Source organism: Phyllostomus hastatus, unplaced genomic scaffold (assembly GCF_019186645.2).
Source record: "Phyllostomus hastatus isolate PE091 unplaced genomic scaffold, TTU_PhHast_1.1 phas_contig_133, whole genome shotgun sequence".
Classification (NCBI taxonomy): Eukaryota; Metazoa; Chordata; class Mammalia; order Chiroptera; family Phyllostomidae; genus Phyllostomus; species Phyllostomus hastatus.
Genome location: NW_025333577.1, coordinates 3,501 through 21,514, shown reverse-complemented (window position 1 = coordinate 21,514; position 18,014 = coordinate 3,501). Strand labels below are relative to the sequence as shown.

General features: G+C 42.6%; 1 pseudogene; it reads right to left on the bottom strand.

Annotated features, from left to right (window-relative positions):
* Positions 1-10,722: 10,722 nt before the first annotated feature.
* LOC123825804 lies at positions 10,723-16,678 on the bottom strand (annotated as a pseudogene).
* Between the last annotated feature and the right edge of the window lie 1,336 nt (positions 16,679-18,014).

Genomic DNA, 18,014 nt, shown 5'->3' with positions numbered 1-18,014 from the left:
AACTGAAAAAGTTTGCCTTGGGGCAGCCTATGCCAGTTATGTGTCGAAGCAAGTGTTGAGCCTGCTGGAGCAAAAGGGAAATATGTGGCTGGCTGCTGAAAGAATGGGCAGGTACAAAGCCCTTTCTTCTCGACAATCCCAATGTCTCCCTCAAAACTGTAAGTAAAGTAATTCTTGCCTTTTTCTCCCAGACCCTGACTCGGCTGCACTAATATATAACTGTGCTGAAATAACTGATGAAGTATATTCTAGCAAAATTAATTTATAGAACCATCCTGTAGAAGAAGCAGACTGGACTCTCTGTACAGATGGAAGCAGTTATATAAACAAAGGAAGCAGAAAAGCTGGATATGCCGTTGTGACTCTTCAAGGAGTAGTGGAGGCCAAGGCCTTGCTGCCAGAAACCTCTGCCCAGAAGGCTAAATTGGCTGCATTGACAAGGGTGCTGGAATTATCTCATGGAAAGAGAGTAAATGTGTGTATCAACTCAAGGTAAGCTTTTTGATTTTGCATGCACATGGTTCCATCTAAAAAAAAAAACTGTTAACCTCCAATAAAAAGGAAATTAAGCATGCAGCCAAAATTCTAAAGTTATTAAAGGCTGTCCAGGCACCCTTACAGGTGGCAGTCATGCACTGCCCAGGGCATCCAAGAGAGGGAACTGAAGTGGCTAAAGAAAACAATCTGGCTGAATGGGCAACAAAAGAGGCTGCTAAAGAAATATTTATAATGTCATTAGTACTTGTTCTGGACTTGTCAAAATTTGACCCTGAATATTTGACTGCAGACTTAGCAAAGTTAAGAAATGGAGTTTTAATGAAGAAGGTCCTGATAGCCAATAGAAAAGAATAAGAAAGAAGCTATACTGTTTTCCTGAACATTTAGTAGAGCCAGTCATAAAGCATTTGCACGAGGCCACACACTGTGGAAAAGACTCATCAACCACCTATGTCAATTGTGGCTCACAGGTTCTGAAATTTCTAAAGCAATAAGAAAAACAACTGCTAGATGTGTTGTATGCCAAAAGAACAACCCCAAATCAGAACCCCACCAAAAGAAAGGAAAAAAGCAATATTAAGGACAGTGCCCATTTGAGGACTGGCAAATAAACTTTACCCAGGTGCCAAAGCTCCGAGGGTGGAAATATTTGTTAACCTTTGTGGACACCTTTTCAGGATGGGTAGAAGCCTATTCCACTAGAACAGAGAAATCTTCAGAAGTAGTAAAAGCATTATTAGAGGAAATAATCCCTCGCTTTGGTCTCCCTGACAGCATTCAGAGCAATAACGGACCTGCTTTTGTTTCAGAAATCACATAGAAGGTTAGTAAAATCCTAGGAATTAAGTGGAGACTCCATATGGAATGGAGACCCCAGGCTTCTGGGAAAGTAGAAAAGATGAACCACACCTTGAAGAAAAATATAGCCAAAGTGTCAAAAGCTCATCTTCATTGGGATCAAGCTTTACTTATTGCCCTGCTCAGGGTAAAGGTGGCTCCTCGAAGTGGGATTCAGTTGAGTCTCTATAAAATTGTGTACAGATAGCCATTTCAGGTCACAATTGGGGTGAAAGATATGTATAGAGATAAAAATCTGAAGGTAAGAAAAAAATATGTGCAATATTTAAATCAGACCTTAGCTGTGATGAATAACTTTGCCTTTATTAGGGACTTCTCTCCCACAGGTCCACTGCATTTGTTCAAATCAAGAGATAAGGTGCTGCTCAAGATTTGGAGGACAGGATCCCCAGAAAATCAACTAGAAGAAAAGTGGACTGGACCTTGGGATATACTCCTCACCACCCCAACTGCAGTGAAGTTGGCAGGGATAAAACCCTGGATTCATCACACCAGAATAAAGAAAGCACAGGAAGAAGATCTGAAAGTCATCTTTGAAATACAGTGACTTATGTTCTCTTCATTACCTCCTGTTTGACCCCTTGTTATGGACAACTTATTCCATTCAAATGGACTGAAAACATCTGGGTATACTTGGCAAAAAAATGTCCTGAATATTTCTGACTTTAGTCTTGCAGGAGGAACTTATGTAGAACAGACTTTCACTTCATGTCTTATAGGCATCTGTGCCCCTTTAGAAAGCCTTAGAAACTATACTATGTTTAAGTGTATTGAAAAGAGAATGACCTACTCTGACATTTATAATTAGGGACCTTTGGTAAATATAAAAGACAGGGAGATGTTTTCATTGAAGGTCGCTAATGTAGCCCCAGCTAGAGAATGTGTAATTTTTGTCAACTGCACTAAAAACTGTATTGTGCTCTCAGCAGGTGTAAAAATGAATTTTTCCACTACTACTGATGTATCTTATGCTTATGCTCATGTTAAGCTGCCAACAGGATCATTTCTGATTTGTGGAATGACAGTCTATTCTTATGTTCCAGCAAACAGCTCTGGGGGACTGTGCTCTCTGGGAAGACTGACGGTGTTTATGCCTCAGAAGCCCCACTTAACCCGGGTTTGATGGGATATCTCCCTTGCACCTGATTGCATCAGTGATTTACGCCTCTTTAGCCCTGCTGAATATGTGTCTTTAACTATATTTGTGATGCTAACCATGGTAACTTATTTAAATATAGAAATAAGCAGGTTAGCCTGTGCTATGGTGAAAGCCTTAAATGCCACCTCTCAAGCTATTAGTGCCATTAGTCAAGAATTAGGACAAGTCAGAGAAGCGGTACTGGAAAATCGTGCAGCTATAGACTACCTTCTTTTAAGACATAATCATGGATGTGAGAAATTTAATGGACTCTGCTGTTTTAACCTAACTGATACTTCACAGCTTATAGAGCATAAAGTAAAGCAAATAAATGATGTGGTGTCCAATATAAAGCAGGGAGAGGGATTGTTTGGCATTGATTGGTCTGGCCTGACCTCCTGGCTGCCCAGCATATCTGGTCTTTGAGAAGCTTTTATTGTTTTCTATCCTTGTCATTTTCTTCAGTATCATAGCTTGTTGTTGTATACAGTCTGCCCCCTTATGTAAGTCTGCAGTTTCGTGTGTTCTTAAAACCCCTGCTGAACAATCCAGTGTCCAGCAACAGGCATAGCAACAAAGTGAATACTTCCATAGAAAGCTGATCTCATAGAAATGAGATAGTTTAATACTAATGGTGGGGAATGATAGGGGTTTAAGACTTGGGAAAATTTAACTTAAGGTAAATAGTCATAAATCTAGCAAGTAATGTGTATGTTAAGTTTTTGTTTCAGCAACTACAGATAAGGCCCATCCTGGTGCCTAAATTTTAAGCAGTTGACCTCCTGGGTCACTGACTGGGGATAACGTCATCTGGAGACTTCTGTACCAGGAAGAAGCAAGCTACTACCCTTCCCCCTTGGAGGCAACTGTTGAATTTCAAAGGCTTTCACTGACACCTTGTTTGCCCTCCCCCAACCCCCTTATAAAAGATCTGGCCAGGAAAGAAAGAGGGAGATGGTTTGTTAAGGTATGAACTCTCCATCTTCTTGGATTGCCAGCCATCTGAATAAAGCGCCTATAAAAGATTCAATCACTGTCATTGCTTATTGGATTTGGTAGTGACAGGCAGCCTGAACGCTGGTGTCTTTTCCGGTTACAAAACTAGTTTGGCCAGTTAGAAACCAACAAGAGGTTTGTTTATTTGTTCGTTTGTTTTTTGTTTCTTTTGTCGTTTGTTTAATTTTATCTTTTTTAAGTAACTTTCTATTTTTTAATTCTTATTATTTTTATATTTCTCAATTGCTTATGTTTCTCTTCCTTTCATCCTAGTGTTATTCTTTCCTTTTCAAATTTATGTCTCCTTCATCCCATCTTCTGCTTTTTTCCCTTTTCTTTTTTTTGAACCTGCAAGTTATTGCAAATTTTTATTATCTATTTTTCATTATTCTTACATTTTTTATTTTAATGGTATTTTGGTATCCCTCTTTTTTCTGTATAGTCTTCTTTGCTTGGCTGGTTATACTGTATTGTTTGATAGGTTTCCCCTGTTAACTCATTCATAGTGTATTGCTAATTTACTGTCCTTCATTTGTGTTCCATTAGTACACCACTCATGGTCCTATTCTCCCTATTCTTGTTATCTAGATCTCATAGATTCTGCCATATGATTGTTGCTCTATTATTACTGTAAATAAGACCTATTCCATACAATTGTAAGTACTACACAACACCCCTCCCAGATTTCAGCCCACTTCACGGTTTCCCGAACGCTATTACTGTAGTGGTTAACTCTATTCTCTTACACACTACTCCTATTTACTATTCTTTACTCCCACCCTTCCTCAGAATCTGACCTCCCACAGCCTCACTGCTTTATAGATCCATCTCACAATTTTTTCCTCCCCAATAAGGGTCTTATCTTCTTTCCATCCTTTCTAAAATGTGGCTAGTGGGGTGGAAGATCATGGTTAAAACTATACGTAGCCAAAGGATCTCTTATCTCTTCTCTACTGGCTGCTACCATAAATATCATAGAATACTCTCTTGCTGTCTTAAACCATTTTGCCCTATTCCTCCAACTGATCACAAAAAAGAGTAGGGGGAAGCTGTGAACACCAGGATACCCAAAGGAGACTGCACCACTGGATCTCACAGCTATTGTATGACAGAAATTCACACCATAAGCCCAGGGAACCAGAACAGATCAATTTAAGAAACAGAGGCTAATAAGAAGGGTCTCACGAACAATGAGAAGACAAAGAAACAATTCCCAAATGAAGGGAAAGGAGGAAGCCTCAGAAAGAATGCTAAATGAAATAGAGGCAACTCAACTATCAGATATTGATGTGAAAACAATGATTGTCAGGAAGCTCAATGAGCCCACAATAAGCTACCAGAAACTACAGGGAAGCTACAACAAACTCACTGCAAACTATATCAACATGAAAAAGGAAATAGAAACTATCAACAATGGCCAAGAGGAAATGAAGAATACAATTTCTGAACTGAAGAACACAGTAGAAGGAATGAAAAGCAGGATTGATGAAGCAGAAGATCAGATCAGCGAATTGGAGGACAAAGTAGAAAGAAACCCCAGAAAGTGCAAGAAAAGGAAAAGAGGCTCAGAAAGAATGAAGAGGGATTAAGAGAAATGCAAGACAATATGAAATGTAATAATATCCATATAATAGGGATACTGGAAGGAGAAGAGCAAGGGATAGAAAACCTATTTGAAAAAGTAATGATGGAAAACTTTCCTAATTTGATGAGAGAAAAAGTCACACAAATCCAGGAAACACAGAGAGTCCTAATCAAGAGAAACCCAAAGAGGCCCATCTCAAGACACATCATAATTAAAATGGCAAAATTTCAAGACAAAGAGAGAATCTTAAAGACAGCCATGGAGAAACAGGAAGTAACATTCAAGGGAGCCCCAATAAGGCTAACAGCTGACTTCTCAATGGAGACACTCCAAGCCAGAAGAGAATGGCAAGAAATATTCCAAGTAATGAGAACCAGAGGTCTGCAATCAAGGCTAGTTTACCCAGCAAGGCTCTCAATCAAGATAGAAGGCCAAATAAGAAGTTTTCCAGACAAAAGAAGTCTAAAAGAATACACCTCCACCAAACCAGCTCTGCAAAAGATGCTAAAGGGACTGCTTTAAGGAAAGGAAGGAGAGAGAGAGAGAGAGAGAGAGAGAGAGAGAGAGAGAGAGAGGGAGGAACATAGGTAGGTACATAAATGGCAATGAATAAGTACCTATCGACAATAGCCTTAAATGTAAATGGATGAAATGCTCCAATCAAAAGGCATAGAATAGCTGAATGGAAAAGAAAACATGGTCCACACATATGCTGCCTATAAGAGACCCACCTCAGGTTAAAAGACCTACACAGGCTGAAAGTGAAGGGCTGGAAATAGATTTTCCAAGCAAATGGACAGGAAAAAAAATGGGGTAGCAATACTTGTATCAGACAAAATAGACTTCCAGAAAAGGGCCATAGAGACCCAGAAGGTCACTTCATAATACTCAAAGGAAGAATCCACCAAGAAAACACAAACATTATAAATATATATGCACCCAACATAGGAGCACCCAAATACATAAAGAAAGTCTTAGAGGACTTCAAAAAAAAATATTGACAGCAACACAATTATAGTGGGGGATTTAACAGCCCACTGTCAATAATGAACAGATCTTCCAAACAAAATATCAACAAAGATATTGAGGCTTTGAACAATGCTCTAGATGAAATGAACTTAACTGATATATACAGGGCCCTCTATTTCTAAGAAGCTAAATACACATTCTTTTCAAATGTACATGGAATATTTAAAAAATAGACCACATGATAGAACTCAAAACAAGCCTCAACAAATTCAAGAAAATTGAAATCATACCAAGCATTTTCTCAGATCACAAGGGACTGAAACTAGAAATCAACCCCAAGGAAAAAACCCCCAAACACTCAAAATCATGGAGATTAAATAGCATGCTATTAAACAATGAATGGGTCAAGCATGAAAATAGGGAAGAAATCAAAAGGTGTCTGGAAACAAATGAAAATGAACTCACAACCACTCAGAACTTATGGGACACAGCTAAGGCAGTCCTGAGAGGGAAGTTCATAGCGATACCGGCATACCTAAAAAGTATAGTAACATTTCAAACAAACAACCTAACCCTATGTCTACAAGAACTCGAGGACCAACAACAAAGACAGCCCAGAGCAAGTAGAAGGAAGGAAATAACCAAGATCAGAGCAGAATTAAATGACATAGAGACTAAAAGCACAATTCTAAGGATCAATGAATCCAGGAGCTGGTTCTTTGAAAAGATAAACAAAATCAATAAGCCTTTAAGCAGACTCATCAAGAAAAAAAGAGAGAAGACCCAAATAAACACAATCAGAAATGAGAAGAGAGACTACAACTGATACCACAGAAATACAAAGCATTGTAAGAAATTACTATGAAGAACTATTTGCCAAGAAATTTGAAAACCTGGGTGAAATAAGCAAATTTCTAGAAAAATATAATCTTCCAAAACTCAGTGAAGAAGAAGCAGAAACCCTGAACAGACCAGTAACAGCAAGAGAAATTGAAACAGTAATCAAAAAACTCCTGACACACAGCAGCCCTGGACCAGATGGTTTCACAGGAGAATTCTACAAAGCATTTAAGGAAGAGCTAACCCCTATCCTTCAGAGACTATTCCAAAAAATCCAAAAAGATGGAAGACTCCCAAACTCTTTTTATGAAGTCAACATAATCCTAATCCCAAAACCAGATAAAGACACAACAAAGTAAGAAAACTTGAGGCCAATATCGCTGATGATCATAGACACTAAAATCCTCAACAAAATACTGGCAAACTGCATCCAACAATATATTAAAAAGATGATACACCATGATCAAGTGGGATTCATTCCAGGGATGCAAGGACGGTACAATATTCTCAAATCAGCAAATGTAATTCATCACATAAACAAAAGCAAAGACAAAAATCACATGATCATATCAATAGATGCAGAAAAAACATTTAATAAGGTACAGCACCATTTAGGATAAAAATACTCAACAAAGTTGGAATAGTGGGAGCATTTCCCAATATAACAAATGTCATATATGAAACACCTACAGCCAACATCATACTGAATGGGCAAAAACTAAAATCTTTTCCACTAAGATCAGGAACAAGACAAGGGTTGTCCACTTTTACCACTTCTGTTCAATATAGTACTGGAAGTTTTAGCCACAGTGATCAGACAAAAAAAAGGAAGTAAAAGGCATCCAAATTGGAAAGGAGGAAACAAAACTGTCACTGTTTGCAGATGGCATGATAGTGTACATAGAAAGTCCTATAGACTCAGCCAAAAAACTGCTTGACCTAATAAATGAATTTGGCAAAACAGCTGGATACAAAGTCAATATCTAGAAATCAAAGGCATTTCTGTACACCAACCATGAAACAGCAGAAGCAGAAATTTAAAGAAAATCGCATTTGATATAGCAAAAAGAAAAATAAAATACCTAGGAATAAACCTAACCAAAGAAGTAAATGACCTGTATTCAGAAAACTACATAACGCACAGGAAAGAAATCAAGGAAGACACAAACAAATGGAAACATATACCGTGTTCATGGATTGGAAGAAATAACATCATGAAAAGGTCCATACTACCCAAAGCAATTTACATATTCAATGCAATACCTATTAAAGTACCAATGGCATTTGTCACAGACATAGAATGAACACTTCAAAAATGTATATGGAATCATAAACGACACCAAATAGCTGCTGCAGTTTTGAGAAAGAAAAGTAAAGTAGGAGGGATCAGAATACCCGGCACTAAACTATGCTACAAGGCCACTGTAATGAAAACAGCCTGGTACTGGCATAAAAACAGGCACATGGACCAATGAAACAGAACAGAGAGCCCAGAAATAAACCCAAGTGTCTATGGTCAATTACTATTTGACAAAGGGGGCATCAACATAAAATGGAGTAAAAATAGCTTCTTCAACAAATGGTTTGAGAACTGGACAGCTACGTGCAAAAAAATGAAACTTGAGCACCAACTTACACCTTACACAAAAATAAATTCAAGGTGAATAAAAGACAAATATAAACCATGACACCATTAAAGTCCTAGAGGAGAACATAGGCAGAAAAATCTCAGATATTTCACATAGAAATATTTTTACTGACATGTTTCCTAGAGCAAGGGACATAAAGGAAAGAATAAACAAATGGGATCTCATCAAAATAAAAAGCTTCTGCACAGCTAAAGAAAACAGCATCAAAATAAAAAGAGAACCAACCATATGGAAAAACATATTTGCCAATGATACCTCAGACAAGGGTTTAATCTCCAAAACATATAAAGAACTTACATGATTCCACTCTAAGAAGACAAGCAACCCAATTAAAAAATGGGCAAAGGACTTGAACAGACACTTCTCCAAGGAGGACATACAGAGGATCCAGAGACACGTGAAAAGATGTTCAATATCACTAGCTATCAGAGAGATGCAAATTAACACATTGTATGCGGGAAACGTATTTATACGTTTTACGTTGACTGGTAGAGTGCGTGATAAAAACTACCTGCAAACAATGTGTTAAAAACACAATGAGACACCATTTCACACTGGTCAGAATGGCCATCATAAAGCAACAAACAACAAGTGTTGGAGAGGTTGTGGAGAAAAGGGGACCCTAGTGCATTGTTGGTGGGATTGCAGACTGGTACAACCACTATGGAAAGCAGTATGGAACTTCCTCAGAAAACTAAAAATGGATCTGCCTTTTGACCCAGCAATTCCACTGCTGGGACTATATCCTAAGAACCCTGAAACACCAATCCAAAAGAACCTTTGCACCCTAGTGTTCATAGCAGCACAATTTACAATAGCTAAGTGCTGGAAGCAACCTAGATGCCCATCAGTAAATGAATGGATCAAAAAACTGTGGTACATGTACACAATGGAATTCTATGCAGCAGAAAGAAAGAAGGAGCTCCTACCCTTTGCAACACCATGGATGGAGCTGGAAAGCGTTATGCTAAGCGAAATAAGCCAGGCAGTGAAGGACTAATACCATATGATGTCACCTTTAACAGGAACCTAAACAACAAAACAAAGAAACAAGCAAAATATAGTAAAAGACACTGAAATAGAGGACAGGCTGACAGTGACCAGAGGGGAGAGGAGAGAGAAGTTCAGAGGAGAATAGGAAGGGTTTAAAGGAACAAATATAAAGGACACATGGACCAAAAGTAGGGGCTGTGGAAATGGGAGGAAAGTCGGGAGGGATGAGTGGGTGGGGTGGGTGGGGTGGAATGGGAGTAAAAGGCAGAAAACTGTACTTGAACAATGATTAAAATAAAAAAAATAAAATAAATAAAAGAAAGTTCATGGTAGATATATGTACAACATTGGCATTTGGTGAAGAATTAGTAAACAGTGTAATTTGGAATATCATAAACACTGACATTCAAAGATTAGATTGTCAAGAGTCACTTCCAACAGTTCATGACCCCAGGAGCTCTAGGATCTCTGAGCATCCTCAGTGGGGGGCAAAGAGTAGGAGAAGAGAAAGGCAACTAGGGGAGGTCTGCACCCACCAGAAATGGGGGCCCTCTCACACAATGACTTTAAAGTGAACATAGAAATCAGCACATAGGAAGTGACACAGGTGTCCACCAGCATCAGGATGGTGTGGGTGGCTCTAGTCTCTGGAGGGCATTGGTGGCAGCTGTGGGGTGTGAATGTGCTGCAACCTCTGGTGGTGTCTGTGTAGGAGGAGCACCATTGAGACGCTGGGCAAGACCATGAGCACAAATAACCTCACATCAGGATATGACCACAAGATGGCAGCCTCAGGCAGGTGTAGAGACTGGGGACAGTCATGGCCAATACTGAGATGGCCCTCTGGAGCAGCCAGCAGGAGGCAGAAAAAGTGTCCCATGTTCCTTGGGGAGAATCTGAACTGAGTCACCTTATCATTGGGGTGCAGGGACACTCTGCACCAGGAGCTCCACTCACAAAATTTCCCACTGGGCCCTTGCCTTCAGCTTCTTCTTCTGACCACTGTCTCACAGGGGTCATCCTGTGTGACCCCTGACTGGTTTTCCTATGCATTCAAGTTCCATAGGGCTTGCTATTCCCAGCCTGAGGTGTGTTGAGTCTGGAAAATACATCCACTTGAAGCCACTGTATCCTTGCTCAGGGCCTGGGGTCTCCCTCCGTCCATGTGACCTAAAGGACACTGCAATACCTCTGTATCACTCATAGAGCTCATACTGGAGTCTCCCATTGGACCACCCTGTCCTCATGTTCTGGATGCTGACTGTGGGGAGAAGCCTTCCTGGTCATACACTCTGGGATTAGGACAAAGCAATGATGGGGAAATACAGGGAGATAACATTAAAATTGGTCACTGCAATATTCAATTGACAGTAAGAAATGCCAGTTGATAATCATATCTTAGAAACCAGCTCTACCCGCCAGCTCACTGGCCTGAAATCTTCCTTCTGAGATACCACCGGGGGGAAGGGGCACAGTCCACTGTTTCTGCCACTCCTTCTGCCATGGCCAGTACACTGGGCACATGGACCTATCACTTTAGGTACAGGGGTCATTCAAGCTGAGACAGGCAGGTGGGACATCTAGGGTTTCTATACAGTATCCAGCTGTGGACTCCTGCGGGGAAATAAAAATGCTCTCCACCTGACCTCTGGTCTCCTTCCATCCCCACACATGTGACCCCCTCTCCTTTCTTTTCCCCTGCCTCCACTTCCTTCCTGTCTGGTGACCATGGCAGCGCTGGCTGTGACTGTGAGTTCTTTGTTGTTTGCTCTATTTGTTTGTTGCTTTTTGTTTTATGCTTCACATATGAGTGAAATCACATGATTTTTATCTCTGCCCATCTGACTTATTTCCCTTAGCATAATACCCTCTAGGTCCATTCATGCCATCCTAAATGGCAAGATTTCATTCTCTTTTCCTGGATCGTAGTGTTCCATGGTGTGAATGCACCACAGCTTGTTTATCCACTCACCCACTGATGGGCATCTGGGCTGCTTCCAGAGCTAGGCTATTGTAAATCACGCTGCAACAAACAGAGGAGTGCGTATATTCTTTCAAATTAGTGTTTGGATTTCTTCAGGTAAATACCCAAAAGTAGGATCACTGGGTCCACAGGCAGTTCCATACTTATTATTTTTAGGGAACTCCACACTGTTTTCCAGAGGGGCTGCACCAGTCTGCATTCCCACCAAGAGTGCGAGAGGGTTCCCTTTTCCCCACATCCTGGTCAGCACTGGTTTGTTGCTTTATTGAAGGTGGATTTTCTGACAGACATGAACTGATACCTCATTGTGGTTTTGGTTTGCATGTCACTCAGAGACACATTGAGCATTTTTTCAGGATTATTAGCCATCTGTAAGCCATCTGTAAGTCCTCTATTAGCAATCTGTAAGTGTCTGTTCTGGTCCTCTGCCCATTGCTTTTCAATCCTCACCTGAGGACATGTTTGTTGATTTTAGAGACGATATAGAGAAAGAGATAGAGATAGAGATAGAGATAGATAGATAGATAGAGAGAGAGACATAGACATGAGAGAAATACATGAATGTTTTGCCTCTCATCCAAGCCCCCAGGAGGAATAGAACCCTAGCCCTTTGGTGGACTGGAGGAGGGTGCATCCCACTGAGCCTCTGGGCCAGGGCTGCACAGTTTAAAGGGAGATGGGTTCATCTGCCCCTTCACTGTGTGCGTCTGTGTGTCTTTGGATGTGAGTTGGGTCTCCTACAGGCAGTGTAATTGAATTCTGCTCTAACCTATTCATCTTCTCTGTGCCTTTTGGTTTGTGAGTTCAACCCATGTCCAATCAGGTGATTATTGACCTACAAGGACTCTCTTTACTCATTTTACCTTTGGTTTCTCGTCTCATGTCTCCAGTGTTTACTTTCCCTATGTTCTCCATCTGTCAGTTCATTTGGCACCTCTCTGTGCTTCCAGGACCCGTGGCCACCAGCCCTGCTGTACTACCTGGGTGTCCTTGCACCTGTTCAAGGTTGTAGCCACTCCATGGCCTGAAGGTCACGTCTGCTCTTGCACCGTCTGTGAGCTGGTGGGGGCATTACAGCCAGATTGAGCTGGGTACCTTTGGGACTTCCCTGGGACGCCTTCCCTGGGACGCCCTCCCCCATGGGTCTGTGCAGGGAGCGAAACAGTGCCTGACTTGTCCCTTTAAGAGGAGTCCTCACTCCACCACGATGCTGATGTCCCATTGTGTATCTGCCACCGTGCACATCAGCCCATGCGCTGCACCTGCAGCCCCACCAACCCTCCACCTCAAGAATCTGCCAGTTTTACTCCAAGGACAACCTGTCTGATGGTAGCTAAGCAACACAACCCTGCTGTGATGAAGGGGAAGGAGCCAGGGCCAAAGGCCCAGGGGTGACTGTGGCAGAGTCACCCCTCTGGCACCTGCCAAACTTTCTCTTTGACTGTTCACTTCTCATCACTCGAAGCTGAAAGCTAATGAAGCCTCCCTAACTCCAAACATTATAAATGAACATAAGGATTGTTTTTGAGCTCATGAACCTCCTGTGTCCAGCTGCTCCTGAAGTCCTCCTGCTTTCCTCTAGGGTCTCAGAACATTCTGTGTGCACTTGAAACAAATGTGTTTTTCAGTTGCTGAGGAAATGGCACACAGACACATCTCCTGTTGTTGAGAGAGAGAAAGCTCAGTCAGGTTGCCTTCCTTATGTTCCTTAGGCACAAGCCCTGACTGGGAATCTAACTTGTGGTATTTTGGTGCATGGGCAGACACTGCAGTCAACCCAGCCACCCTGGCCAGGCCACATCCCTGTTTGATCTGTTTCTATAGGTCTGGTTTCTTATCGCAGAGAAAATTATTCAGTCTGTTGGCTCACATCCTTATTTTTATTTTGTCTACAACTTCCCTGATACATGCAGTTGATCTTTTAGTAAATGAAAACATTTGGCAATTGATGTGAATGCTCAAAACATATTTATTGGACAATTATGAAGGAAGCCCCCACCAAACAACCATAAGAGGAGTTAATATGGGAAGTGGAAGTTCCCCATAATTTGTGTTTGGGATTCACAGCTGTCCCATGTTTTTCAGGGCTCTGGGTCAGCAGTGGAGGGCTGGTGTCCATGGCTGTGTGCACGCAGGGTGCGTCTGTACCTGCTGTGCTCTGAGCCCCGTAGCCTTGCTCAGCTGCCCTGGCCACGCTGTGGCTGAACCCGGGACAGAGCATCATGAAGCTCCCACCATCCTTTGCTGGACTCCCAGGAGCAAAAAACGGATGCAGGGGCTCTACCACAGAAATTGCGGGGAACGTAAAAATGTGGGAGCCATTGCCCATGTGATAAAAGGAAATGGTCCCCATTTCCAAGTCCAGGAAAACGCCCACACAGTATAAGCGGGGACTGACCATGAGAACTGTCAGTGGCCTGGTGCTGGCCAGGAACCTGTCCTTCTCCCTGTAGCTCACGGTCCAGAAGCCACGTTCTGAAGAAAGGTCGACCTCCTCCTGCCGAGGAACAGACTCCTTGCAGACGCCCAGGTTCCACTCTGCGCTGGTGCCCATGTCCACCTCCCAGTAATGCTGGCTGGATGTGAGCCATGGGGAGCCCAGCACACAGATGGAGGTGCTGAACCTCTCAGGACAGACCCTGTGCTTCTGCTCCATGTACACGCAGCGAACTTGTCGCTGGTCCTCGGAGATGTAGAGGTGGTTGTTGGCCGTGTCCACATCCAAGGTCACGTGCACTGTAGAAGAGAAATCATCCCTCAGCTCTGTCCCCACCTGTCGGGCCCACCTCAGGGGCCCACGTGACTCTTTCACTTTCTGGTCTTCAACTTCACACCTCAGGTTTTCCTGGGGGAACTTCCCGGGTACCCGATTACATCAGATTTCATGGAACTGTCATCATTGGAACTGGCCCTTGGTCATGACAGGCATTCTCTCTACATTAAGGTCTTTGCTTAGTTGATTAAGGACTTTTTTCCCTTTAGTGTGGACTCCATATGGAAAAAGAGACCATGCCTGCTTCATGTTTTCAAAATTAGCATACAAATTATCACAGATTCTGTGCACACATACCCCTGAACTAGGCATTTCAAATGATGGAGAATATTCTACTTATTGCAGGATAAAATTGACATCAAAGCTTTCTGTTTCCTCTCTCTCTCTCAGTTATATTAAGATTATATATGCACATACATATATTTATATGCTAATATATAAATATATAAAACTGTACATATGTTTGTAATTATATGTATTTATATGTATTTTTTTTCTAAGAGTCCTGACATTAGGACAGGTTGACATCTTAGTAGGAACCTGGGCCACGGCTCCAGGGGGCAGCACCGGGAGGGCACAAATGCAGAGCACAGGACCCTGTGCAGCAGCTCCGCCTCCCTCCGACTCTGATTCGGGTGCAGAGCTGCGAGTCTAAGGTGATCCCTGGATGGGGTTGGTGCAGCCTCAGAAAGAAACCTTCCGGAATAAAGACTCCTCGCTCCCTGTTTTGTTTCCTTTATCTCTTTTTTCCGTTTTTAATTTAATTTTTATTTTTTATCCTTCCCTGAGGATATGTTTGTAATGATTTTGCACAGGGAGGAAAGGAAGGAGGTGTTGGGAAGGAGAGAGACATTCATCGGTTGCCTCACGTGCATCCCCTGGCAGGAATCGAACCTGCAACCTTGTGGTGTCCAGGAACTGCTCCAACCAACTCAGCCACCTCCAGAGCTCTTTAATTTTTAAAAGAAATTTTTAAGTTTCAGTTACAGTTGGTGTACAATAGAAAACAATATTGAATGCAACTAGAGTTGAAAACGTTAAAAGTAATTGGTATTTGCCAGATGGAAGGGGTTTGGGGCATGAGGTAAAACAGGGGAAGGGATTGGGAAGTACAGATGGGCAGTGACAGAACAGGCCCAGGGTGGTAGTGGGAAGCACAGGGAAAACAGTCAGTAATACTGGGGTAATGTGCATGGTGCCAGGTGGGGACTAGGCTGATCAGGAGAATCACTTTGAGAGATATATGAGTATCTAATTACTACGCTGTAATTTTAAACTACTGTAATGTTGTGTGGCAACTGTAATTCAGTAATCAACTTCAAACATATTTAAAAATGAAAATGGTCTACAAACACATTAAAAATAGTTAAGAATGAAGAAGGATGGACTTTAGGAATACAGGTTATGTAAAACCCAGCCTCAGATTTCTACTCAATCAATCACATTTCTTTGCCCTCAGCCTCCAGTTCCAAGTGACCACCAGCTACCTGTGCAGCTACTGAAAATAGTGGATATTACAGGTCAAGTTCATGACTATGTACTTTTTCTTTTTGTTTTTAGAGAGAGGAGAAGGTATGGAGAAAGAGAGGGAGGGAAACATCAATGTGTGGTGTTCCCTACTGGGAACCTGGCCCACACCCCAGGAATGTGCCCTGACTGGGAATAGAACTGCCCACCCTTTGGTTCCTAAGGCTGGCACTGAGTCCACTGAGTCACAGCAGGCAGGGTTACATCTTATATTTTCTTGGATACCTGCAGATGGTTCTGACCTGTGGGGCTTGGTTGAGAGATGTTCTGCCAAGAACAGGACGCTGGTTTTATTCCTGGTCAGGACACGAGGGTGATTGTGGATTGGGTTCTGGGTCGGGGCCCTTACCAGAGGCAATCCATAGATTTTTCTCTCTTGTATCAGTGTTTGTGACCATCTCTCACTTCCTTTCCCCCTCTCTTCAAATAAATAAATAAAATCTTTAAAAAACAAAGAAAACCTACAGATGGTTTTAATGCAGACTTCCAGGTTGGTACATTGGGAAAGAACGAGCATTTCAGGTGCCAGAACCCAGGTAAAGCACCTTGACTGAGGGCTTTGACAAGTGGCTGTTTCCCATGGGGTGGGGGCTGGTGGCCCCAGACCTCACCTTGGAACATCTGTATCCTCGGGTTCATCCTCAGGATGGCTCTCAGCTGGGGCTCCAGCACTCTGACCTCTGACACCAGCCTGGCCAGCTGGCTTTTGGGCCTGATGTCGCTCTTCTAAGAAACCTCAGAGCAAGTGAGGCACACAATCCCTTGTCCCCTGGGGTCCCTCGGCAGTGAGTCAACACACTTGAGGCAGCAGATGAACCCACATTTCAGGCTGCCAGGTAGGCCAGGCAGATGTAGCAACTGCTTGTGTCTTTAAAGTGCTGGGCCATGGCCACTGTCTGGGGGAAGGGACAGGTGGTTAGAACATCGTGAGTAACAAGGACTGATGGGCCCTGGGACTCCACCCTCTTTCTATGAATAGGGATCTGTACTTACCACTCCCAGGCAATCAAGATGCAATCCAAGTGCAAACATCAATAGCTCATGGCCCGGAATTTCTGATATTAAAATGCTAGTTAGCATGAAGAGAAGATTCATCCTGGGGCTGTAAGTTAGGGGGTGAGATGGTCTGTACTTTACTTGTGAATTCTTCTTCAATCCTCACCCAGGGACAGGTTTTTATTGGTTTTAGAGACAGACAGGAAGTGGAGGGATGGAGAGAGGGAGAAAGAGAGAGAGAGATCAGTTGCCTCTTGTACACACACAATGTGGAGCTCAACACTCAACATTCCGTAATACAGCATGACGATCAAACCAATGGAGCCACCTTGCCAGGGCTACCTGAGTGTCTCCTGTGGCAGCCTGTAGCCTGGAGTGGCTATTGAGCTATTCAGATAGGGCTTATCCACATTGAACGATACTGAACATAAGATACACCCTTGAAGTTGAAGACATCACAGGATCGGAGAATATAAGCCACCTCCCAAAGAACTTCTGAAATTGATGGGATATTGAAATGACTGCTTTTTGCCAGGTATAATGAAAGGCTTGTTTTTTTGCTTTCTTTTTTACTTTGTATATGTGTAGTGTAGAAAATGAGGTTAGCCCCAGCTGGAGAGCTCACTTGGTTAGAGCATCATCCTGGTACACCAAAATTGCAGGCTCAATCCCAGTTCAGGGCTCAGAGAAGAAACAACCAGTGAATTCATAAAGGAGTTCACAACAAATCCATGGTTCTTTCTCCCTCACATCAGTAAGTTAATAAAAAAATCTTTAAAAAAACCCACCCTCATTTACAATGACATCTCTGTGTGACTTTATATATCCAGTGGACGGTGCTGGTTGAGACCCAGAAATCCTACAACTGCCCCAGGTGAGTGTGGCTGAGACCCACAGCAGAACCTGAGAGGTGGAGTAAGTCAGTGGCTGACACTCCACTCACCACCTGGCAGGGTCCACCCATCTTGTATCTGACTCAGCGTAAAGACGACCATGTTATTTCTGCCACCTGGTGTTACACATCTAAGTTCTTCCCACTCTTCCCATCAAAGGAATTCATCCCTAGATGTCCACCCCATGCCTGGCATTGAGCTGGCCTCAGACAACACTTGCTGAACCTTTTGTAGAAACAGGAAAGTCAAAACCATGGACTCACCTCTGGTGCACTAGGTCCTCTTCTGGTCTCCAGCTGCTTCCCCTGCTGGCTC